Below are 27,262 nucleotides of genomic sequence, written 5' to 3'. Positions count from 1 at the left end.
CGCTGGACTGCTCTGGGATAAGACCAAGTTTCCTGACTAGACATTTCCTCATATGTGAGAGGTATTCTGCCTCATCCTTCTCCAGGGTCAGGAGCCAATCTTTCCCAGCTAATTGGATCAGCCCCCACAGGAGTGAACCCCACTATTTGGAGTGAACCCTTGTCATCCTAAGGGCCTTTTAAAATTCTGTCATTTATTTGTCGATGTCATCCCCCTCTTCATACTGGGAAACTAACCCCTTGGGAAGCCTAGGATCAAACCCACCACTCTTACACATCTCAGCAGCTTCCTCATTTTCGCTGCCACTATTTCTTCTCTCTTCCTCCCTTGCCCACTACTTTTTAACTAATTTCAGCTTCTCCTTCTCTATGGCAATGGAGCTAAATGAACCTGCAGTTGTCTCTCCTCAAAGGATAGCTGTGGTTCCTCTGGTGGGAGCTATCCTTTCCTTCCCCAGCTGGACGTTTGTGCCAGGCACTGGAAGTTATGGACAAGTTGTCATAATCCTCCTCCTGAAGGTTCTAGGATTGGTCAGTTTCCCCTTCCCCTCCACTCTCTGGAGCTGAATGTGCCCAGGCCTTAGGGAACCTAATCAGTTCTGCCTTCATAATCTTATTAGCATTAGGTAGCGCCCTGGACCTGCACTGTACCCTGAGCTCAGCTACTGTGAATTTGGACGGGCTAGCCATAAAAATATCCATTGTATCTCAGAGATAGAACAATTTAGAAAAATTCAATATGAATTTAAAACAGTTTAGTTCAAATTCAAAATTCTATTTCTTTTCTGAGTGCATATAGGATTTTTAAAGACGTTTACCTAATTACTGTATGGTGTAGTTTAAACACAGGTGCTGTTCACACTGCTGAACATCAAATGTTGGAAGATGATTTATTAGGAGGTGTGGTAGCAATAAGGCCACAATAATAATATAAGGCCGAGTCTCAATTAATTATTCTGTTTCTCAACCTTTGGCAGCTGGCAACGAGCAGGCAGGCCTAACTAAGGAGACAGGTGTGTAAAGCATTTAAAACACTAATACAATAAATAAATAAAAACAACACACAATAATAATCCAAAACCAATTTATAGAAATAGGAAATATTATAATGACTAAAATGACAAAAATAGAATGTGGGTAAACGGAGATATGAATTTTAAAAAATGAAATGTTTTCTAGTGCCTAAACATTAAAAGCGCCAACTAGGGACATCTGGCCATGCTTGACCGGGACAAAGTAAAGGTTTGAGGGCCACTGTGATGGAGTGCGGGTCGGATGCACTGAGTAGGAGGCCCTGTTTACCATCCCATTTTATCTGGAGCTTTTTCTATCAACGTTGAGCGAGGCACCTCCTGAGACCAGTATACGAGTGTGAGGCCTTGGTGAAAACCTGGAAGTCTTGTCAATGACAGGAGCTTTGGAGCTTTCAGCAGGACAAACCTGAAATGCAGGTTGGATCGCGGTTTGGCGTCAGAGGATTGACTCTCGACGACATGCCGTTCTACTTATGAAGCTATTTCCAAAAAGTTCTCCAAACTTCTGGTACTTCTTCCAGAAAGTTTATTTGTGGGTTCAGGGTGTCCAAAACACCAATCCAAGGGTCTAGAAGCTCTGAGATTGTCCTTAGGGTTCTTTCGGTGGAGATGATGCAGGTAGCTCTTTTAACCTGCTACTTTCAGGGAGCCAACTCCTTCACTTTTAGAAGCAAGGAAAATTCCTAAGAACTGAAGTTCCAATGTGTGCAGCAGGTGCAGTCATCCAGAGTACAATCCATTAAAGTGAAGGCCAGCGTTGCAACAGGGCAGTTCTTCTTCTTCGTCTTGTTTCAGGCAGGGATCTGAGTTGCTGGGCAGCTCTCCCCATTTGGATTGAGGGTTATTGGGTGAAAAGTAGGGGGTCATATTGTTGACCCAGAAAGAACTATTTTTTCAAAGTCCAAAATGGAGAAACTCCCACCCACTAGCCTGGCTAAGTTTCCCTAAAATGTTCCTCCCACCCGACTGGTAAACTAATTACTGGGGCTCCTGTCTGGCTGGGGTGGGAAGCTGTGGGGATGAGCCAGTGACCTGCCATTCCCTGCTTGAAGACCAGTTTGGCTATTCCACACCCATAAGCCTTATATTCTGCAGCTGCAGTTCTCCTCCCACCAGAGGCTTCTTTTGTCTCAGCCCAGGACACCGCACTCCTCATTAAGGTTTGTTGGCTCAGCCTGGCAGAGACTGGCCAGTCAGAAAAAACCTGCTGGAAGGCTGGATTTTAGCTCATCAGAAAAGCAATTTATATCACTTATTTTTTGTGATAGTTATAACAGATCTAACCCTGATAAGTTCTTGGATGTATTCTAATTATCACTTTGAAACTATGAAGTATGTTTTGAGCTCCCTCCTATCTATAGTTACATTTTCTTAAAGTATTTACATTTTAGCCTATGGCGCCAATGTGATACAATGGGGGAAAAGAAGATGGCAGTCTTTCCCTCACCACTTTTATAATGTCTTTGCTTATAGTTACAAAGCGCCCCACCCCTGGGGCACCTACGGAGGCCTTAGGGGTAATATATATGTAAAAATAAGGTCATTCAAGACTTTAGAAGTACCTTCAATTCCAAAGTCGAATTTGCGTATAATGTAATTTTATAAGCAGCCTGCAAAGCAGGGCTGTTTTTAAAATGGCATTAGGCAACACAGGTGTGCCCACTTAAGGTCATCAAAGTCATTGGGCCTCTAAACCTGCATGTCCTGCCTATACTTACAGGTAGGTTGTAATTTCCAACTGTAATTATATGTAATTACCATGTACCTTTTCCACAGAGCACTTGCCCTGGGTCTGGTTAGCAGAGCCCAGGGCACAATCAGAGTCAGAACACCAGCACCTTGGATTCAAAATGTGGGCAAAAGGGGGGGCACTGTAAACATGGTCTTGATTTCTCACAGCAGTGTAGTAATTCTTTGGTAACTGATTCAAAGTGAGTCCATAAAGAAGCTTAACCAGTTTTCTTTTGTTTCAGACTTTCAGTCAATATATGACCTGTAGCCAACATGTGTTTCGTCTATGGGTGCTAATCCCAATTACATTGTCTGGGGTAGAAAGGACACACCCAAACAGTTTTGAACTATATCGCCAGATGTTATATTTTGACGTTTTGTAGAGCGCACATCTCACTCTGGAGGGTATACAGGCATTAGATGAGAGGGGACTGGGCTGGCCGAGTCTGAGGTCTAGGTAAAGAGCCATGTCCTCAGTGTCTTGTGGAATCTAGGGTGGGGAGAGATGGCTCTGATGTGCAGGGAGAACCTGAGGGGGAGGTTGTTCCAGGCGATTGTTTGGGTGTGAGGTACGAGGTGTAGTCACCGGCTCTGACTCTGAGGATGCAGAGCATGTCAGTGAGCTGAAGTCAAGCCTGAACATAGGTTTCTGGTAGGGGATTGGAAGTTGATGCTGTTGTTAAGGTAAGAGAGACCTCGATTATGCAAGACTTTATAACTGTTTGTGAAGAGTGTGAAAATGGTGTGTATGGGGACAAGGAGATAGTGAGGCACTTTGAGATGATGTGGGTGCAGGGTGGAAGTGTGAGTGTGAGTCTGGCTTCTGCATTTTGTATGCATTCCATGTGTGACAACTATATTATAACCTTCACCAGTGCAAGAGCCATATCAAACGCAATATTGTATCATAGTATCCCAGATTAATTAAACTGTGATACTTATAACTCACAATTTTCTTTGTTAATCCATAAACTGCAGGCAGCACAGCAGGAGCTAATCACTGCACATTTATTCTGACTTGTAGTTTGTATCATGAATGTGCTAGTTGTGAGGTATGAGTGCAGTCTGAGTTTGCATGAGAGATAACATTTCCATAATAAACTGATTGCTCCTGGAGGAGTGCAGCATGACTGATTCCCTGATTTACTAAGAACATTAAAGCACATTGCATATGTTGCAGTTGACATTCAGACATAGAGAGACATAGGAAAGTCATTTATTCAACAGTTTTGTGTACCATGGACCGTGCATCAGGAAAAACTCTGTTATATGGATAGTTGTTAGTTCTCACTGCACTGGTGTTTACCAGGTGACATTGATGTAAGCCTCTATATGTCAACAAAGGTGGATGTTTAAAATACCAGCTTTGTTTTGTTGTGTTTTGATTCCTTCCCTTATGTTTGAGTGGGTTGCTTACCCAGCTCTTGCTAGATTTTAATGCTCCTGACTATTCCCGTTGTTGTTTTGGAGTCCTGACAGTGACACTAGTGGAGTATCAAAGTTGAAACAGGCCTAAAGCAAGCAAGGATAATCAAGATAACATTATCTAAAAATGATCTTTTGACGCTTACCTCGTTTTGCAGCCGCTGTATTCTTTACTGAAGAAAGATGTATCGACTGTGACCTGTTAAATGTGTTTGCTGAAGGTATATGAATGTCTCCGACTCCTCCCCTTGACTCATCCCCTTGGTTCAAAGTTGACATTTCCATAGAAGTGTCTCAATAGTAGTGGAAATCATAGTCTGAAGGTTAATTGACTGCATTCATGGTTTCTATTCCTGAGAAACTGAAAGTGTGCACCATTTGACATCAAGGGCCCTTATCTGCCTATGGACAAAGTCCAGCGCCTGTTGTTATGTGCCTGCGTTGGGTACAGTGAATTAATCTCCGAGCAGTAATGGTTGTAAATAGAGCGAAAAAACACACAAGATGATGGACGGAATGTTGCACAATCCGAAAACATTCACCCCCAGTCACAGATCTGGGTTTAATCCATCATTATTTTGCTCACCAAGCTACCCGAGTGGCAGAGTGGGCTAAAGAACGGTGATGGATTAAACCCAGATCAGTTGACTGGGGGTGAGTGCTTGTATTGTCAACGCTCCGTCCATCATTTCCTTTGGTTTTTCTTTGTAAATAGAGCAATACATTAAAAAAAATTTGATTATATGAATTCACTTTACACACAGCAAGCGCAAACAGGTGCCTGGTTCTGCCTATCATGATAGAGCCACAGACATTTGCCTGCATTTTCAGTTGGTCATGGCTATTTACCCATCAGCTTGCCAAATAGTAGAAATGCTTTACTATTTGGCCCGCAGCCCTGGATATAGCAATAAAACATCACAATTAACCCAACTGCTGGCTAAATATTAGGGGCCTTATTTATGAAGGCCTTGCGCCGCCGCTGCGTCACTTTTAACATAGGAAAAAGTGACGCACCAGTGGCGCAAGGCTTTCATAAATGAGTCCCTAGACATTCTGCAATGTTTTTGCGATGTTTGGCTGGCAGCTGCGCAAATTACAAGGAAACTTCCCTGTTCACCTGGCCACAGGCTAAACAGCAGAGGTTTTATATTATTTGGAAAAACCACAGTTGATGGACAGAATGCAGAACAATGTCATACATTCACCCCAGTACAGAGATCTGGGCCTAAATCCATCGTTTTTTTGCACTCCACACCACCCCAGTTCAGACCTGGCCATATGCAAATCAGTCTGACCCTGTGCCTCATGGGAACAGTCCAGCCCGAACTGCCAAGCCATGCCTTCCCTGGACCGGAAACAAGCTTCCGAGGACCAGTTTCTGGCATTCCAGCCGTCTTCAGCCCAGCTTGCTTGAATCCAGTGGTATGGAGAGCATGGGACTCACGTCTGAGCATACCCATCCCTCTCGGGGTGACAAATGCAAAAACCACAGTTGATGGGCAGAATGCAGAACAATGTCATACATTCACCCCAGTACAGAGATATGGGCCTAAATCCATCGTTTTTTTTGCACTCCACACCACCCCAGTTCAGACCTGGCCATATGCAAATCAGTCTGACCCTGTGCCTCATGGGAACAGTCCAGCCCGAACTGCCAAGCCATGCCTTCCCTGAACCGGAAACAAGCTTCCAAGGACCGGTTTCTGGCATTCCAGCTGTCTTCAGTCCGGCTTTCTTAAATCCAGTGGTGTGGAGAGCATGGGACTCACGTATGAGCATACCCATCCCACTCAGGGTGACAAATGCAAAAACCACAGTTGATGGACAGAATGCAGAACATTGTCATACATTCACCCCAGTGCAGAGATCTGGGCCTAAATCCATCGTTTTTTTGAACTCCACACCACCCCAGTTCAGACCTGGCCATATGCAAATCAGTCTGACCCTGTGCCTCATGGGAACAGTCCAGCCCAAACTGCCAAGCCATGCCTTCCCTGGACCGGAAACAAGCTTCTGAGGACCGGTTTCTGGCATTTCAGCCGTCTTCAGCCCGGCTTGCTTGAATCCAGTGGTGTGGAGAGCATGGGACTCACGTCTGAGCATACCCATCCCACTCGGGGTGACAAATGCAAAAACCACAGTTTTGGCTGGACTGTTCCCATGAGGCACAGGGTCAGACTGATTTGCATATGGCCATGTCTGAACTGGGGTGGTGTGGAGTGCAAAAAAATGATGGATTTAGGCCCAGATCTCTGTACTGGGGTGAATGTATGACATTGTTCTGCATTCTGTCCATCAACTGTGGTTTTTGCCTTTACAACTGACAGCCGTGCCGCATCAGGTTTTAAGCCCAGATCCACCTTTATTCCTGTCATGCCTCATGATGCCTTAGATACCTTCCATGATTGTGTCAGCAAAGAGCTGTGTAGATATAGACAGAAAACAAGAAAACCTAGTTATAATAATAACAACTTATCCATGGCTCAGAGAAATTCTTTGAAATCTCTCATAGAGGACGACAGTATCGTGATCTGCCCTGCGGATAAATGCGATAATATCGTCATCCTTGATAGAGAACAATATATAGCAGAAGCCAATCGCCAGTTGGGAGACCAGAAGTTCTACCGTCCCACCACTTATGAACTATACAATAACAGCATCACCACTCTCTGGGATAAACTTAATAACTGGAAATACAAGGGCATTCTTGAGTGGGAGGAATATAGATATCTAAAAAACAATCACCCGTCCCTGCCTGTCTTATATCTTTTGCCCAAAGTGCATAAGAGCAATCCCCCAGGAAGATCCATCGTGTCTTCGAGGGGAAGTGTCTCAGAACATTTATCCAAGTATGTAGACAACCATCTGCGTGATTGGGTTCATGATCTGCCCAGCTACATAAAGGATACTAAAGATTTTTTTAAGAAGTTACAAGAGTTGAAATGGGAAGATGACTACCAACTCATCACCATGGACGTCCAAGCCCTCTATACCATCATTGACCACCAACAGGGCTTGGCAGCATGTAAACATTTTTTGGATGCACGTCCCCTCCATTTCAGGGATCATAGCACTATGCTGCTTAGGATGGTGGAATACTGTCTCTTGAATAATTTCTTCCTTTTCAATGGTAACCTTTATAAACAGGCATTGGGAGCAAAGCATTTTCATGGATCCAGCTATATCAGACCATCTGTGTCACGTCACCACTTGGTGGCGTTATATAGATGACCTGTTTGTAGTCTGGAAAGGATCGGAGAATGATGCCAGAATTTTTATTGACCTCCTCAACATTAATGACAAGAATATTGTCCTGACGAGTAACATTAGCAAGGTCATGGCAGAGTACCTAGATGTCAGTATTGACATCCAAGACGGGCGTATCTTGACATCCCTTCACAGGAAGGCCACTGCTGGCAACATCATTTTCCATGCCCTTAGCAGTCACCCCGAAACTTTAAAGTGGAGCATTCCATTTGGGGAGCTGTTAAGGGCACGGAGATACTGTAACACAGATGATGCCTATCAACGTGAAAGCTTAGTTATGCTTGCACATTTTAAGAGCAGAGGCTATCTGGCATGGGTGTTAAACAAAGCCAAAGCTAGAGCAGATACCATCTCCAGAGACAACACACTGGAGAATAAACCATCTGATGGTGATGACAACAATGAGAACACCACACGTCTCATTCTAACCTATAACACTGAGTCACGACAGGTGCACAAAATATTGGGAAAGAACTGGGATATCCTTAAAAGTGACAACGTCATAGGTGAAACTATTCCCAACAGACCCAGCATTACGTACAGGAAAGGGGAAAACATCAGAGACCTTTGTGTACGCAGTGATATTACCATCTATCCTACTAGCCAGGGACTGGGTCTTAACCACATGGCTGCTAGGCGTTTTCCCGTCCTGCGCTAAAAAATCTAAAACACCATAAATCATGACGAGCTGGCCTTGTCATCCGCGCACGGCAGGTAAGCTCCATGACGAGCCCAGCTCCTCATTCGCTTCGAAGGGGTTAAGGGATTTTTTCCTTGTGACCACTGCAAAGCCTGCAAAAACAGCACACATGTTAAGAAAATCAAATACAATGGAGTAGAAAGGGAGATCACTCAATTTCTCACATGCAGTACCATGTTCGTTGTCTATGTTATAGTGTGTCCTTGCAAGCTTTGGTACATTGGCAGTACGACTGCCCATGCTAAAAAACGCACATTGGAACACTATTGTGCCATTGTACGCAAAGACGAAAAGTACCCCGTGGCGAGACATTTCCGTGATGAGCACTTCTCCAACCCAGCATTATTGAGCTATTTCATTCTGGAGCAGATTGAGAGGAACCCCAGGGGCGGAAATAGAGTGTTAAAACTCAGACAGATTGAGTCTAAATATATCATCAATTTCCAGTCTAAGGTTCCAGGAGGGCTGAACCAGGACGAAGAACTGGCAGTCCACCTCAAAGAGAACTAATACACTGGTCCTACGTCATTTCTATTGTAATTTATTTGCCAACTGCCTACCTCCCTTCACACTTGGGATTAACAGATCTTTGACCCCTTTCTGTGGAGGCAGTTATCTCCGCTGTGAACAGCATCTCCTCATGTTTTTTCCAAATGCTGTAGTCAGTTTATTCATAGTTTGTACACATTATGATAGGTTTTCTCTAACATTTTAACTCATATTTAACTTTTGTATGTTTTGTTTGACAGTGTTACGTCACTTCACTTTTCTTCATGACCCATTCCAGTCCTCATTCTTTTTCGTCACTTTCTGCACTGGGCAAGTTTAGAAGGGCATCAGTTACAGACACGGGACATGACAGGATTCTAACAGGTCCGGCCAACCAGGACTCTGTCCCCGAACCCGGCGTTGTAAGGTATTTTACCTGTTAAATGGACTACACCGTGCTGGGACTCCCCCCGCCCCCCCCCCCCTTTGGCCTGGCATTACACCTTACAGCTATATAGCTGTTTTGTTGTTCAGTCACCATTGCCAGATATCCATCCGTAATTTGACATTCTGTCTCTGCTACCTAGTGGATTTAATAACTATCACATACGAGTATTTTACTCGTTATATATCCACATTTCACAGCGACATGTATCCCACATGATCGTTTGTATTTGAACTAGAGGCCATCTCTATGGAGATTGAGGCTTTCATAACCCTTGAACTTGGACAGGTTCTCACTAGACCACGTGGTCAGACCACTTTTGATATTATATTGTCTGGCTGAACTCTGATGCGCATTTATATATGTATAACCTCTTTACCATTCCAAGATGTCTGCCGTTTTCACGTTGGGACGGTTGTCATTTGTTTGTGTTCACAGGATATTCACTGTTGCCTTTATCTTTATTAACAAGGTTTGCACACGCTCTCACTTACGTGAACAAGGCTTGTCTCAAGCCGAAACATGTTGTAGGTGTAATTAAACACCCTTGGACTTACTTTCTGGCGTGGAGTGGCGTTTTTTCTAAGAGCGTGGATATTGGTATTTGTTTGCTGATATATATATATATATATATATATATATATATATATATATATATATATTCACTTAGAAAAACATAGGTTTCAGGCCTTATATAGTTAGGAATTAGCATTTAAAAAACCTTGCAAATTCACTTAAAAAACCATAGGTTTCAGGCCTTATATAGTTAGGAATTAGCATTTTAAAAACCTTGCAAATTCACTTAAAAAACATAGGTTTCAGGCCTTATATAGTTAGGAATTAGCATTTAAAAAACCATTGAAATTGCTCCTATATAGTTAGTTGTACTAACTATATTTCGCGCACCCGCAATCCACTGCTGATGATGTCACATATTACATCATTCATGACATGGTCAGTGACATCACTGATGACATCACTGATGACATCTCAAATGACATCACTGATGACATCTCATTTGACATCACTGATGACATCACTGATGACATCATCCAGTGACTGTGTGTTTCTGTAAAGTTTAAATATGTTTTACATATTGAAGAATGAGTGGATGTATAAGTGTCTGGATGAAGGATTTAGTAGGTGCGTGACTGACTGTATGAGTGAGTGATTAAATGTGTCTTATTAAATACAAGGGTTAGTGACTAAACTGTCTGAATGTGTGCATCAGTATGTCTGTTGTTGTGTAAGCTGCTGCATGTGTTGATCAGTAGTTATATGAGTGGCTATATGGGTTATTGATTGGTTGCCCAAGTATTTGAATGGGAGACTGAGTGTGTGTGTGGGTGGCTGGGAGGTGTGTGACTCTGTGCGTAGATGTGTGAGCAGTTGATTCACTAGGTGTATGAGTTCAAGAGTGCATGTTGAAACAGCTATATGGGTGGTTGACTGTGTGCATGGGTGTGTTGGTGAGTGAATGGATATCTCAGTGCTACATGTCCAAGTAAGTACATATGTAAAACACAGTGCATGTGAGAGTTGGCATATATAAATGACTGTACATGGGAGCCAGTGAATGTGCGAGTGGCTGTATGGATCATTGTGTACTTGTATCAGTGATTGTATAATTGAGTAAGTAGGTGTTAGTATATGTTTGAATAAGTAAGGTGTTGTGTGTATAACTGTATAGTTGAGGAAATGGAAGTGTGATTGATTCTTTGCATGACTGACTAGGTGTCTCTAGGTATCTCACTGCGTCAGTGGTCCATTGGATCGGGTATTCCGGATCAAACTTCCTCGTAGCTGGTGTGAGTGGGAACATAAGAGATTTGTCCCAATTCACGTGTATGCCCGAAAGGGAGCTAATCAGGACCACCTCGCGTAGTTCCCCCGGCAGGTGCACCTCTGATTCTCGGACATATAAGAGGGTGTCATCCAAGTATGTAGACACAATCAACCGGTATGTGGGGAATCGTATACCCCTGTGTCCATGGTATTCGCGTAGAGCGCTTGCAAGAGGCTCGATTACAAGTGCATAAAGAATAGGGGAGAGGGGGCATCCTTGCTTCGTACCCCTGCCTATATCTATAGGGTCCGTGGTCAGCGAGCCAATACAAATGCGGGCCATGAGAGAAGAGTACAGTGTAGCGAGCAGCTGAAGAAACAGCGTTCCCACACCCAGAACATGTCTCAGAAAAGGCCACTCCACAGAGTCGAAGGTCTTTTCCATGTCCAGAAAGACCGCAACAGCAGAAACCTCCAGGCGAGTATGTTGAAACGCTGCAAATACCATTTGTAGATTGTAATTGAGGTTGCGACTGGGCACAAATCCCGCTTGCTCCGGAGCAACCATGGAGGTAACCATGGGGCTGAGGCGATTTGCAATCATTTAGCGAGTATCTTCGCGTCGACGTTTAATAGCGACAAAGGACGATATGAGGCACAGTCCCCCGGGGGTTTCCCTGGTTTAAGAATTGCAATCAAGAGCACCTCATGCATAGTGGGCGGCATTGAGCCGGTTTCAGCCATGTCCTCAAAGAGCGCAAGGAGCCAAGGTATCAAGCGATCCGTGAATGCCTTATAAAAGGCCACAGTAAGACCGTCACTACCCGGCGTGCTCCCCGCTCTCATAGCAGATGGCACCCAGACAATTTCCTTCCGCTGAAACGGCAGCGCCAGAAACTCTCGATGTAGAGCAGATAGCCAGGGCAGTTTAATGTGGGTAAGATAGTCCAGTATGTGTTCCTCTGGGACAGGGCCGCGGGAGAAATAGAGGGACGTGTAATACTCACGAAATCAGTCAGCAACCTGCTCCTCAGTTAGTGGGTCGTCCGACTGGTCACACCTCATATCCGGCATTGACACCCTGCTCGCCAACTGTGCCAGGAGCGATCCTGGGTGCTCCCCATAGGATCTAGCAGTGGCATACTTTCCCAAGTGCTTTACTTCGGAGTTGGCTTCCTCGTGCTATTCCCGCAGTGTTTGAGCAAGTTCCCGCAAAAGGGCCTCACTATCGTCACGGAGGCGGAGAGTCTCCAGATCCTTGAGCTTGGTCTCTAGGGTCGCTAGCCTACCACGGATAGATTTGAGTACCCCCGCATGTTTAGAGATCGTGACCCCCTAATATATGCCTTAAAGGCCTCCCATACAGTCTTAAACGATTCAACGGTCCCTACATTAGTGTCGAAAAACATCTCAATCGATGCCGCCAGTTCCTCCTTAAAGGAGTCGTCCAGCAGGGAATATGGGGGAAACCGCCAAGCGAATGGCGGGATGCAATCCGCAGGCGCAGAGACAGTTAATAGCAAGGGAGAGTGATCTGAATATGTGCGTGGGAGTATCGAGCAGACCTGTACTCTGTGCAGGAGATGGGAAGTGATCAGCCAGTAGTCAATCCTAATGTGTATGTTGTATGGTGCCGAATAGTGCTTATATCCCCCCTGAGTCGGGTGACGGTGTCTCCACACGTCCTGCAAGTCAATGTGAGTCATCACCTTGTTCAGTGTTCTGGCAGAGGCCAAAGGGTGACGGTCAGGACCATCCAACCTGTCAATGTTAAGATCCTCTCCCCAGAGGACATAACTCTCAGAGTGCTTCAGAACCTTGACCGCTAGATCTGAATAAAATTCTGGGTGGTCCTAGTTATGTCCATAAGTGTTAACTATGCAAAACTCCTTGCCCTTCCCACAGCATTTTGTGATTGTATAACGTCCTTCCCTGTCCGTCTCCAAGGGGGAGAACTTCAATTGTGACTTAGGGTTGACCCACGTGAGGACCCCCCTAGCATGCAATGTGAATCCCGCCGCGTGTACATCACCCAGGAACCCCCTATACTGTAAAGTATGACTATCTGGGCAAAGGTGCGTCTCTTGTAGTAGCGCTATGTCAACTCAGTGTCTATTGAGGTATTGAAGGACTTTCCTCACCTTTAGGTGGTCATTTAGACCCCGGATATTACAGGTCAACAGTATCAATTAGTCTAAAGGGTACCCTGGTGGTGTCATCTGGTACTCAGTAGTTGAAGCATAGAACTAAACATTGTGGCCTGCACATCGAACATCCCATCATGCCTTGTCTCCTCTGTGCAAAACAAAACCCTAACCCCCCCAAGAACTGTGAACTATACCCCCAAAGCCCGAGCAGCATAAGGCGATATCGCCCCACCCTCCACTCATCCTCCTCCCCCACCTGCCCAACCCCAACTAGGCCGTGATCTACCCCCACCCCTGCAGAACTCCGATAACGTCCATCCCCGTCACCCAGAACCTGAAGCAACAAAACAAACCCCTTCTTTAGGGAAGTGGAATTCACGCGGGTGAGTCAAACAATGTTATATAGCCACCCGCCACCCCCCCCCCGTCCTCGTGCAAAGAAATCTTGCCTGAACCCGAACTAGCATTCAGTGAACCTACTGTCCTGGTGCCGTAAAGTAGACCTCCAGGTGCCCACATGGAGTGCAGAGTTAGCAACATCGTAAGTCACTGGGTGCCTTTTCGCACGGAAGCGCATAGTTACTGGACATTGCCCCATATCCATGTGCAGCTGAGCACGAAGTCACAATCATGGCAACAGGGACCCCCAGACCGCACCCCAGCAGTTATAATGAGTCAGAGATGTCACCAGTAGTGCCCCTCAACCCCCGCCCCATCACACCCAAAACTTGCTAGGGGCAACCTCTGCAAACCACCCCCACCCCACAAGGTCGCCACAGGATCCATCATAACTCCCATTTCCAAAGGCCTCCTGCCCAGACCTCTCCGCCGTCACAGCTCGTACTGAGAAACTTCGTGTCAAGCAGAGCAGTTAATCCCGATCGTCCAGGGAGCCCTCCATTGCCTCGGTGCGCTGCGTTCTGTCCGGTGGGGGCCGCGATTCTCTGAGCCATTCTTTAACGGCCTTCTGAAGAGCCCTAGGGTCAGAGAAGATCATAGATTTTCCTTGTCTGTTGACCCGGAGCTTTGCGGGGTATAGCATTGCGTAGTCGGTGCCCATTTCTTGAAGTTGACGTTTCATAGGCACGAACGGTCTACGCGCTTCCTGCACTTTCGCTTTAAAAACTGAAAATAATGAGAGCACCTACCCTTCGTAGTGTAACGTCTGTTTTTCTCTGGCTAACGTCAGTGCTGTGTCGCAGTCCCTTTAATTAAGCAGTTTAGCGATTATGGGTCTTGGGGCGCACCTGGTTTTGGTCTCGGGCCCAAAGATCGATGAGCTCTCTCAACCACAAACATTCCAGAGAAAGCTGTGTCTCCGAAGAGTTTCTTCAGCAGATTTTACACAAACATCTCCATATTCCCGGTCTGATTGTTTTCCAGGAGACACGTGAATACGGAGGTAGCCTCTCAGGGAACGGGTCTCTAAGTTCTCCATCTTGTCTTGCAGTATCTGCATCACTCTACCCAACTGCTTATGTTCCAAATCCAGGGAAGTTTGGGCCTCCTCCACCTCCGTGAGACGGTGTTCAGACATATCTATCCATTCTGCCTGTTTGTCTAGCCTCTCCGCCAGGCGATCCATCCTGTAGGTGAGTGCGTCCATCTTGGACCCCAGAGTAGCAATCCCTCTGTTGTTAATAAAACAGCGATAGTATTAAGCATTCACTGAAGACATGCTATTGTGTCTTTGTTTTAGTTTTCCCGCTCATACTTGAAATACGGCCAGACTCCATTTTGTTTTCTGGCGTCCATCTTGTGTGCTATACATTGCCATGTGCTCGCCACGAGGTGAGTCCTACCTCACTGATTATCACCCCTGGAGTTTGCCCAGCAACAAGCTATAAATAGTTACTTGTGCGTCTAGCGCATGCTCAGTAGGAGTCACATCTGTCTCTGATTAGCGTAGATTGGAATGTGCATTTTGGCGGGTCTCAAGAACCGTTAACTCCACCCATGTATCTATCATGTTCAAGAAATGTCCATACATGGTTGTAAATCATGTTTTGAGCTGTAACCGCCTACTTATGAGCCCCTTCTTTGTGTATAAAAGGGGACCGCATGTCTGAGTTCTTTGTGCTACCTTGTACAATACGGTAGAGTGTTGTGCGGGCTGTAGTACCACCTTTAAAGGTTTATTAAACTATGTCTTTGTATTTCCAGTTTCCGTGCCAATTTCTTTGTGTAGTCTGAGGACTCCGTGCACAGAATGGCAATTCCCTTTGCATTAGCAGGCCTTGCTGAGGCCTGTATTCATCAATTGGCGCCCGTCACGTGGGGCTCATCGACGACAAATGCTCGATGGATTGGAACCTTGCCGGGGATGTGACCACTGCCAGCGGCGCCTTTTAGTCCTGGCATCCCGAGGTATTCTTCCTTTCCTTCCGATCTGACCATCTGGGTGGCGCCGGTCATCGACTGAGACTCTTCTGTTGGTTTGACGCATAGTGGCCGTTTGGGCGAATTTGGAACTTGGCAGTTGGAATCTGGATGCTCTTGATTGGTAAGAATCGTTGTACGGTACTTGCTGCGAGCCTTTGGTACTCTCGATTGGCAAGGCAGTTTTAGGATACGCTTGCCGCAACTAATTTGTTTGTTTGTTTGAAGTGACTAGTCATATTGTTTGGTTTGAATTTGTACATATATGCGTTGCAACACATATAGGCAGGCAATGTGGAGATATTTCTCCTGAACTTTGGATTTGAGCAGCGCAACGTTTTAAGTGCCATTTTAATTATAATATCGCATAGTTTGCACTATTTTGGACATGCCTGTTTTTAGCGCACTCCGTAAGTGGTGCTGCTGTTTTGGAAATGGCCGGATTATACTTGAAGAATCACAGCCGGCTCCCCTGGAAGGGACGCCGAATAGGGATATGTATGTAAAGTTTGGTCTTTCCCCCATAATGTACAGCACGTTATGGAGGAAATATACCAAAAAGGATCCTGAGTTACGATGGCCTCTGTATGGATCGTTTGATTTGCGGAAAATTGAGTATGTGGAGCAGTGTATGTGTAAACGGCAAGTGAGGCAAGACATGTTTGAGTGTATACGTATGTGGGTGAAAGAGGTGCGAGAGCGTGAGAAGCGTGAGCAGGTACTGATTGAGAAAGAGCAACGTAAGAGTGAGTGTGAGAGAGCGCAAGAGTCGAAAAAGCGCGAAGCAAAGGAATTAGAAGAGAAACAGAAGAAAGAACGTCAGTTGCAAGTATCTGGCCAGTATCCTGTTCGACAGCCTCTTTATCCTGTCCTTAATAAACCTGACGATGATTTTTTGTTATTAGATCGCTCTCCGCCCCTGTAGGCTGGCCCGTCTGCTCCGAGAGGAGGAGTTCAGGATTCTGGACCGCCCGCGCAGAAAGTGGATACGCGGTGTATGTTATCTGCCGACCGTATGGCTGATTTCCGAAAGATTGCTTATCGGGTCAACAAGGATACTGTCTCCCTTGCAGATTTATTGAAAGAGCTTGAAGTATGGGAGGATAGGAAGAAATTGTACTTTACTGAGTTTGTTTCTAATGAAGTAGTGACAGCTTTCGGAAATATTCCGATGTTCTTGAACCAGATGATGTGGTAGCTGATTCTAAAGAGTTGCGTAAAGGTCTTCTTCTTCCTTCTCAGGTGCCTGATGCGGTTCGACGGTTGTTTGCGTTGCGGGATGAGATGTTTCGGCTATGGGATGAAGCGCAGAAAAGGAAAGCTGGTAAGGAGAGAACAAATCCAAATGGCGACGGGAAGCAGTCATCCATCTTTTATTCAGATAAGATCGATGCAGTGCATGTTAAACCGATGCGGGAGGCAGCGCCTTTGTATGTTCCTCCTGAAGGAGCGGGTACTAGTTCGGATAGAGGGTCTCCTGATGCTCAAGGGTACTTCATCTATAACTGGGTTTATACTACTTACCAAAAGAATCCTGCCGCCTTTTATGAGGAAGTTGAGGGGGACCTAAATTCCTGAACTATGACCCTGGCCGATATTGATTTATTTTTCGGGCTTATATTACCCCCAGATATGTGGAGATCTGTACGAAGGGTAGATGATTTTGTAACATTTAAGGCTAGATGGGTGGATCTTGAGGATGAGGATAGAGAAAGGAAACCTGCACAGAAACCGCCCCAGTCGATTTTAGATCTTCCTGCTGCTATTTTGACTAAATTAAAAACGATTATCCCCCCTAAAAAGATTGATTGGACTGTGTTAGCGTCATGTAAACAGAAGGTAGATGAATCAGTCTCAGATTTCTTTACACGATTTGAGGAAACTTTCCATGATTTCAGCGGCCAGTCGCTTATGGACGACACGGATCGACAGCTTTTCGTTGATAAATATGTTTCGAATTTGTTGCCCGGACTAGCAGCTCAATTGAAAGCGAGGGAAAGCTCCTGGACGACTTTGTCGCCAGCATCCATCCTGACAATGGCTCAGTATTATGAGCGTCAGGAATTAGAAGCGAAGGGTAATGATGAGAAGAAATCTAAAGATATAAAAACGAAGGTTATGTTAGCACAAGTGTATGGACCGCCTCGTAGAGGTAATGAGAGAGGCGGTCGGAATTTTCCTGGTTCTTCCTCGAGGCGCACTGATTTGGCCCGGAAAAAATTTGCATATTGCAGACCCAGAGGCCATTGGGCGAACGAGTGTCCATTGTTGCGCGCACAGCGGCAAGAGCATGGGAGGGACCGATGAGGAGTAGGGGAGGTTCTTCAGGCCCTAGGGGCAACACGAATGATCCAGCTAGGTTTGACTCTGGTATGCGACCGCAAGATGGGTCCAATGTCTTTGATCGACGAAATCAATACAAAATGTCTGAGTATGTACCTCCTGAACAGCACGATTCACAGTATGCATAGGATTGCGTAGGATGGGGTAAGGAATCAGTCGAAGTGCCAGTAGATCAAAGGGGTCCTTACGTTACAGCACATGTTTTGGGTTCTACTGATCGGCTCCTGGTTGATACAGGAGCTACTCATAGCGCTTTGTCTAAAGAATTGGTTCCGAGGGCTGCCCTGTCTGCCTTAACAATCACGTCTATAGGGTTCGATGGAACACCTTCTCTTAGCCCACTATCACAACCTCTTGCACTTCATGTAGATAAAGTTTGTTGAACTATGTCCATTTTTGCTTTCCCTGAACACGCCTGATAACATTGTGGGCCTGGATATGCTCAAGCATTTTCGGGCTACGATACGATGCTCCCTTGAAGTAGTACGTGTTATCTTGAATGACAACTATCCGACAATTGAGAGGGTGTGTATGATTAAAGAAGATTCTGCATTGGCCTCTTTACCTCATAATTTGTGGGCTACTTCCGATACTGATGTGGGACAGATGATCATCCCCCCGGTACACATTAGTATAAAGGAGGGAGCTTTGTTGCCACGCCTGCCTCAGTATCGAATTTCACAGGAGGGGGAGGAGGCGCTAATACAGATAGTGCAGGATCTGATTAAAGTAGGGGTTGTTGAAGAAGTTCCATACAATGTGTGTAACAGTCCTATACTACCGATTTTGAAAAAAGACACTGACACTAGGATTTATCGATTTATTATCGATTTGAGGGAGGTCAATAAGATAGTGATACCTCAATACCCAGTGGTTTCTGACATTACGACACTTCTTACTCTGGTCCCGCCAACTGCAACAACGTTCTCAGTTATAGACTTGTAGAACGCTTTCTTTTCGATCCCTATTCATCCTGACAGCCGATACCTTTTTGGATTCACTTTGAATAATAGATCATACAGATTTTGTAGAGTTCCTCAAGGCTATACTGAGAGTCCTAGCATTTATAGTCAGGCATTGAAACGACAGTTGGATTCTTTTATTTTACCTGAAGGCGTGGCGCTTATACAATATGTTGATGATATCTTGTTGGCAGCCAACACCCCCGAACAAAGTGAGGAGTGTACATTGTCTTTGCTTACCTTCCTGGCATCGCACAATCACAAAGTATCGAAAAAGAAATTGCAATATTGTAGACCAAAGGTAACCTACTTAGGTCACCTTTTGTCTAAGGATGGACGTGCACTTACACCAGACCACATTCAAGCCATTTTAGATACACCAGCACCCTCCACGCAGAAAGAGGTTTGAGCTTTCCTGGGTCTCACTTCCTTTTGTAGACTGTGGATATCAGGGTTTTCATATATAGTTAAACCACTGTTAGCACTTTTGACAAAGGATACTCCAGCCCCCCTTCCATGGACAGATGAATGTGAGAATGCTTTTCAACAATTACGTCAGGCCCTTTGTTCAGCAAGAGTGTTAGGCATCCCTGATTACACGAAGCCCTTTACATTGTATGTACATGAGAGAGATGGATGCGCATTATCAGTGTTAGTGCACATGCACGGTGACAAACAGCGCCCTTGTGCATACTTCTCGGCAATGCTTGATCCAGTTGCTCGAGCATTGCCTGGTTGTCTTCGCTCAGTTGCAGCAACAGCTGTGTCAATACGCCAGAGTGAAGGAATTGTGTTATCTCATAAGCTGTTGGTGCTGGCCCCCATGCTGTTGATGCCCTTTTGAATCAAACAAAGACGCAGCATCTAACTAGTGCTCATCTGACAGGATATGAGCTAACACTGTTGGCTCCTCATATTACATTGAAGAGATGTGCAACACTGAATGCAGCCACGTTGTTGCCCTTTCCAGTGACTCGACTTGAGGCGCAAGAGACACATGACTGTGTCTTTGTGACTGAGGAACAGACAAAGGGTCGTATTGACTTGCAAGATACGCCCTTTACTGATGTGGATGGAGAGTTGTGGGTGGATGGGTCTTGTTTGAAGTTACCAGATGGAACTACCTCAGCAGCATATGCAATTACTACGCTACACACAATAGTGGAAACAGCACGCATACCGCAGAAATCGGCACAAGCAGCAGAACTGATAGCGTTGACACAAGCATGTGAGCTTAGTGTAGGGTTATGCGTGAATGTCTATGCGGATAGCCGCTATGCTTTCGGAGAAGCGCACGATTTCGGCCTGCTCTGGAAGGAAAGGGGCTTTTTGACATCACATGGAGCACAGATAATGTATGGAGAATTAGTACATAACCTCTTGACTGCATTGACCTATCCGAAGAAGATAGCTATAGTGGAATGTAGCGCACACAAGAAAGTGACAGATAAAGTGGGACAAGGAAATGCCTTTGTAGATCGAGTAGCACGTGAAACTGCGATGGAGCCTGGCTCCACTTCAATGTATGTTGTGAAATCACAAGCTGAGTGGTGGCATGATGCTAGGGAAGAGGTGTTAGAGATACAAAAGACCGCTACTGATAAAGAACTAGAGCAATGGTCCAAAGACGGAAAATTGGATGATGAAGGTTGTTGGAGGAACAAGCAGATGGATAGGTGGAAGTTACCCACAGCCTTCGTACAACCTATGGTTCAGATGGCACATGGGCTAGCACATGTTGGAGCTTCGGCAATTGTGAAATTGCTTATGCAAGTTTGGGAGCATCCAGAAATTGCTAGCACGGCTAAGATTTGTCTTAAATACAATCCAGGAAAGGGGACATGAACTCCAGCAGGAGGATTTGCAACACCCACTGCACCTTTTGAAGTACTGCAAATGGATTATATTCAGCTGGAATGCTGCAATAATCTGAAGTATGTCCTGGTTGTGGTTTGTGCATTCAGCAAATGGTTGAAGCATACCCTACGAAGGACAATACAGCAATGACTACTGCTAAGGTGCTGTTGAAGGAATTTTTCCCTCGCTATGGTGTTTGTAAATTGTTGTGGAGTGACAACTGGCCCCATTTTGTGGTGGACGTTGTTAAGTATGTCCTGAAAGGATTAGGAGTTACGCAAAAGTTCCATGCAGTGTTCCACCTGCAGTCAGCAGGATTGGTGGAAAAGTATAATGGCATGTTGAAGCTCAAAATAGCGAAAATACAGGCTTCTACCTCTCTGACTTGGCCAGATGCTCTGCCTTTGGCATTATTGTCTATCAGATCATTACCGCATTCTCGGACGGGCCTAACGCCCTATGAGATTGTTTTCGGGCGCCCCATGAACATATGGGGCGCCAGAAACTGAGCTCAGTGTACGATGCACCTTGTGTTTTAATGAATGACTATTTGGCTAAATTAACTGATAGCTTGGTTTCCATTCATCAACAGGTTCGAGAAGCACTCCCGGACCGGTCCACAGGAGAAGGCCATAATCTCCGGCCTGGTGACTTCGTCCTCGTGAAGTCCTTTGAGAGGTCGAGCAGTCTGGAGCCGAGGTGGTGTGGTCCCGAGCAGGTTCTTCTCGCCACAAGAACAGCTGTCCGAGTCACCAACCGGAAGAACTGGATACATTCCATCCATTGCCGGAAGGTGCAACCTAACCTGGTGGAGCCTGCTGTATTGACCGATCATCGAGATATCCTGACTGCGGAAAGAGGCCGTGCTGTGGTACCTGACGAATCTGAGTAGTTCTTCCTGGACCCGACCATTCCTGGATCAAGACGATATAATCTACGACCAAGAAAAGAATCTGCAATTGTGTGAGAAGTTGTCAGAACGGTCCCTAGGTCAGTGAAACGGAGAGCCGATGAGGCAAGGGGGGGGGGATCAGCCCTGCATTAGTGTAGTGACACCCGTCTTGGCCCGCTGGTGAAGAAAACAACGGCTACCTAGGGGTAAGAGTTCTGACAACACTTTAGTTTCAGGAAGATACTGTGTGTACATTTGTTCGAATGAATAAGAAGACGATTTTTGGTTCTGTAGGTTTCATTGCCTTTGTAGCAGTTGTTGCTACAGCCACGTGGTTTGTAGAGGATAAAGCTCCTGCCCGTGAGCTATATGTTGTTTCTACTCCAGTCCCAGATGAGCATTTCTTCTATACACATCCATATCAAGAGCTGAATCATCGACAGTCGTATTTGAATAACACTTTCATCCAAATGTTGCATCACACCCACGTTGCTACGAATGCCACAAACTGTTGGATATGTGGGATGATGCCGGTGCATCAAAAGAAAGGGGGAACACCGTTCATACCTCTCCCTTTCTCTCATAATGGCTCTTGTAGAGCATGGTACACTTTGCTTTTTGCTACAAGAAAACCCACAGTGGGTAGACTGCTTTTCAGACTGAATAAAGAATGCCACCAAGATAAGAAAGGCTATCCACAAGCCAACAGAACTATATAAGAGTGGAAAGAATATCGACCGGACAATGAATCAACGCGTTATATCTTTACGAACACTAGAGACACTGTTGGAAAAGAGAAGTTTGTGATTTCAGTGGCCCAAGCACAAGCAGATTTATGTGTACAGAGTGTAGGCCATATTCCTGTAGGTGTTAGTGATTGTATTGTTGTATTGAATATTGATGGCCTCAACAATAGCACATTTCTCGCCTCTCATAATACTTATTTTGTATGTGGAAACAAAGGTTATTATCGATTACCGGCTGGATGGTCCGGAGTATGTTATGTATCATTTTTACTGCCACCTGTATTTTTGGCACCTGCATCATATCACAAAGATTTGAAATTACTGAACAATGTGACTGTAAATAGATATAAGCGAACTTTGTCTGTAGATGACATTGACCAAACTGATACTAGTCTGCAGCAGTATATATATTTCAACCTAGGATTATTTTTCTTTGTGGGAGCTGCTCTGAATAGTAGAAAGATACGACGATTGACGAGAGTAGTGGAAGCTATTACTAATGAAACTGCTGCAGCCCTTGGAAATCTTACTGAAGAGCTGCAAATTACTAGGATTGTTGCATTACAGAACGGAATGGTTTTGGATGTAATGTTAGCGGATAGAGGCGGGGCTTGTAGAATTATTGGAAGCAGTTGTTGTGTCTTTATCCCTGACCATACTCCTTCTGTGTACAAAGCCATTAACAAATTACATAAAATTGCAGCTGATATACATGTTGAAAACGGATCTTGAACCTTTTCCGGTTGGTTCTGGACTTTGATTTCTACATGGGGTTGGAAAGTTCTCACTGGACTTTGTATAGTTGTTGCCATATTATTCACGTGTTGTGTATGTATTCAATGTAGTCCAATGATATGTTCTTTATGTGTTCATTTTGTGTGCCCAATAAACAATCTGTTGCAGAGGCTACCCATCAGAAAACTATACCTAGAGAGATAGCCGACATGATGAGCATTGATATAAACGATGAGTATTTAGATTATCCAAGGAAACCGAATATCTTCAGCAAATGCTGAAAGGGTCGTCTGTTGTAAATAAAACAGCGATAATATTAAGTATTCACTGAAGACATGCTTTTGTGTCTTTGTTCTAGTTTTCCCGCTCATACTTGAAATACGGCCAGACTCCATTTTGTTTTCTGGCGTCCATCTTGTGTGCTATACATTGCCATGTGCTCGCCACGATGTGAGTCCTACCTCACTGATTATCACACCTGGAGTTTGCCCAGCAACAAGCTATAAATAGTTCCTTGTGCGTCTAGCGCATGCTCAGTAGGAGTCACATCTGTCTCTGATTAGCGTAGATTGGAATGTGCATTTCGGCGGGTCTCAAGAACCATTAACTCCACCCATGTATCGATCATGTTCAAGAAATGTCCATATATGGTTGTAAATCATGTTTTGAGCTGTAACTGCCTACTTATGAGCCCCTTCTTTGTGTATAAAAGAGGACCGCATGTCTGAGTTCTTTGTGCTACCTTGTACAATACGGTAGAGTGTTGTGTGGGCTGTAGTACCACCTTTAAAGGTTTATTAAACTATGTCTTTGTATTTCCAGTTTCCGTGCCAATTTCTTTGTGTAGTCTGAGGACTCCGTGCACAAAAGGGCGAACCCCTTTGCGTTCGCAGGCCTTGCTGAGGCCTGTATTCATCACCTCCCTGGAGTCCCTTTTCCTTCGCGAGGAGAAGACTGCGGATATCCTGCGGCGTTGGTTTCTCTATGGGCTCTGTCTCTCCTTGATCATCCGCTGACGGGGGCCCGCCGGGTTTGGGCTTCTTGGGGTCAAAGGATAGCTTAGGCTGACTTCTATCTGTACTCACCATTGTGCTGTCCAGTGGCTATATATCTCTTAGCTGCAATGGGTATTGGCAGGGACACCGTGTGCTGCCGCCACAACGACTCAGCTCCCCACCCACGGCGAGGGCACTCACAAGGTCAAGGGCCGCTCTCTACAAGAAGGGATCATTTATGACCCCTCTCCTCAGGCAGCACCAGGCAAGTTGTTCACTCAGGCAAATGTCCAACGCACAGTATCGCCTGAGCAGCCCCCAGTCCAGCACCTCAATCCACTCCCTGCTGCCAATTCCATCAACAACCTCCAGAGTGCGGGAGTACCGGGTCTCCAGGCACCACAGCCCTTACAGTGCCAGGCAACCAGGCTCTCCACTCACAGAGACCCCAATTTGCAGTCTCACAAAGTCCCTATGAGGGCGGTAGTAGGCCCAGCCAGGTCCAGAGGGGGTAATCGCTTGCTGCCACTGTCCACATCAGAGCAAGGCCTCTCCCTCCGGACCTTCACTCCAAGGCAGCCTCCCGTTTCACACCGCCTTACTGTGCACAGGTCGCAGCATACATCGTGGAAGTCCTGCACTCCGCCTCGGCCGCCGCGTGTTCAGGGCCCCTAAAAAGATCCCCTCCATGCCGCAGGGCAGCACCCCTCAAGGTCCGTCTCGTAGCTTCCCACAGTAGCGGGGGGGAGCGGCGAAGGCCAACACTCCGCTCCCGCAATGCTCTCAGCGGTGGTCCTCCCGCGAAGTGCCGCCAGGTACCCCCATCACTGGGACTCCCCGGGGCTTACGACGGGCCGCACCGTATGCCGCAACAGCGCTCACTCTGGTCCGGGGCTCCAACTCGAGCAAGGCCTCCGTCTCACCCAGTATAACTCCAGTCGCTACACCATAGGGCCACAGCCCCACGCCAGACAGCCAGAGCCAAGCGATCTCGCCAGCGACCTTCAAACAAGGTGAGGACGCCGGAACAGCAGCCTTGTACGCACCTCCTTCCTACCTGTGGAGCACTGTCTCTCAGTCGCGGCCAGCCAGGCAGGGCCACGCAGCTCGTCTCCAATGCAACAGGGGAGCAAGGGACCAGGAACACTCCGTCCGCAGTCCGAGTCGATCCCAGTACACAGATCGATCGGTCAAGGCCACCAAGAGTGCATTGGCCCGCAGTATAATTAGAGGAGTATTACGAAGACAGGGGAGCTCTCAGCTCAAGTAGCCATCTTGGTTGTGAGCTAGCTCCGCCCCCAATAGGAATTAGTATTTAAAAAACCTTAGACATTTGCTGAAAAAAACACAGGTTTCAGGGACGTTATAGTTAGGCTTTCATTTAAGTTGTACAAACCAGAGAAATTCAGCTGCTATAGTTAGCTGAGCTAACTATAGTACCTGCCCACACAATGCACTGCTGATGATGTCACATATTACATTACTCATGACTTGGTCAGGAACATCACTGATAACATCCATTGCATACCATAGTGAAACTGGCGGCCATTATTAAGTGGTAAAACTTGAACATAAGACTGGCGCATACAGTAATAGATGCAGTATATCATGCAGTATATCACTCAATAACTTGATTCTAATAAAGGTGAAACACCCCCACACATAACTCCCAACGTACAAGTATTTACATATTTACAGATTTCCATATTTACATGGTTCGATCAGTATTTCTCTCGGTGTAGTGCCCGAATGAGTCGTTTTATCACAATCAAAAATCTTACAAGTCATGACCTACAACAATTCATACCATTGTCAAATCATAGTGAAACTGGAGGCCATCATTAAGTGGTTAAACTTGAGCACAAGACTGGAGCATACACCGATAAGTGCGGTATATCATGCAGTATATCACTCAATAGGGTGGTTCTAGTAAAGATGAAACACCCCTGAACATAGCTCTCAACGTACGAGTATTTACACATTTACAGATTTCCATATGTGCATGGTTCAATCAGTATTTCAAGTCATGACCTACAACCAACTAATAGGTTGAGATCTATACAAAGTAGCAGTAACATATTGGAAATATCTGCCCGTTATTCTAGTCAAAGTGACTGCGTGATCTCAGATATATGAAGCCATTGCTCCATTCTCAAATTCGTATAGATATCTCATAGTGCAAAACGAGGAATAAGTCCAAGCCCCAAATTCTGTTAGAATAAAAAATACCCTCTAATACGCTGGATTATATGAAAACAGGTGAAAGGGGGAAGAGGTCAGTCTAGTAATACAAGAATTATTGGTCATTCAACTACAAACCAATTTCATACTACCACAGAGAAAAACATACCACCTAGATGTCCTCATCTTCACTGTCTATATCATCCATAAAAAGTCGGTACACAATTAAAAAAGTACAAAAAAGTGAAGTTTCTTATCTTAATTAAGTGAGAATGAGTCTTCTATCCTCCTGAAGAAAAGGGTAGGGAACCAGTGAAGTGCACAGAAAAGTGAAGTGTCCCTTCCTTTCCTCCTGCAAGAAACATCAAAACAAACAGTTAAAATCAACAGTAATTAAAATTGTTGAAGAAACATTTACACAAATTGCAGTACTAATAGTATAGGCATTTCAACAGAAAAAGAAAATTAGAATATAACAATTCACATTTCTATTTTACTCAATCTGGCCTATTGCAAGACATTTGGTTTATTCTAGACGCTCATATTACTAATCTTCATGTAAATGATTTGCTAGCTCTTCGTCTAGATTATGCCCTCCTGGGAATCTGGTTCCATTTCCATAATCCACTTTGATTCTCTTTTTCTGAGAGCTAGTTCACGATTGCCTCCTCTATTCCCTACGTTGACTTGTTCAACTGCAAAGAATCTAAGAAGGGCTTTGTTTGATTGGTGTGATTCCTGGAAGTGACGTGCAATTGGATATTGTGTATCTACATTGGTTATTGCCCTAAGGTGTTCCTGTATTCGTTTCTTAACCATACAAATGGTACTACCCACATGGGGCCACCCCCCCCTGTTCAGCCATCACGCCAGACCATCACCTATCATTCGCAGTTCCTGCGCCAATTAAATCAGACAGTTGGGTTACCCTGTTTACACTCATGGGACCCCTCTATCCAACATTCCGCGTGTAATCAATGCGGATTTCATTTCTCCCACAGCGTAAAGAAACCTACATCAATTCTGATTCTGCTGCTTAACTGCCGCTCACTCCCCAAGCACTCTATGAAGCGCTACGAGGCCTCCGGGTAGTATGGCGCTATACAAGTACTCTTTCAATTCAATTTCAATTCTACGGAAATCTCCT

General features: G+C 45.4%; 1 protein-coding gene across 1 annotated transcript in view; it reads right to left on the bottom strand.

Moving 5' to 3' along the window:
• LOC147734795 (interferon-induced protein with tetratricopeptide repeats 5-like) overlaps nt 1-4,384 on the bottom strand; it is a 37,538-nt gene extending 33,154 nt beyond the window's left edge. Inside the window, exon 1 of the mRNA XM_086953070.1 lies at nt 4,336-4,384. The gene's annotated coding sequence lies outside the window, so the exon portion shown is untranslated. The remainder of the gene's footprint in view (nt 1-4,335) is intronic.
• Between the last annotated feature and the right edge of the window lie 22,878 nt (nt 4,385-27,262).

This window comes from Lissotriton vulgaris, chromosome 1_2 (genome assembly GCF_964263255.1).
Source record: "Lissotriton vulgaris chromosome 1_2, aLisVul1.2, whole genome shotgun sequence".
NCBI classification, from domain to species: domain Eukaryota; kingdom Metazoa; phylum Chordata; class Amphibia; order Caudata; family Salamandridae; genus Lissotriton; species Lissotriton vulgaris.
The sequence above is the reverse complement of the archived record's forward strand: the minus strand, read 5'-3'. Positions and strand labels throughout refer to the sequence as shown.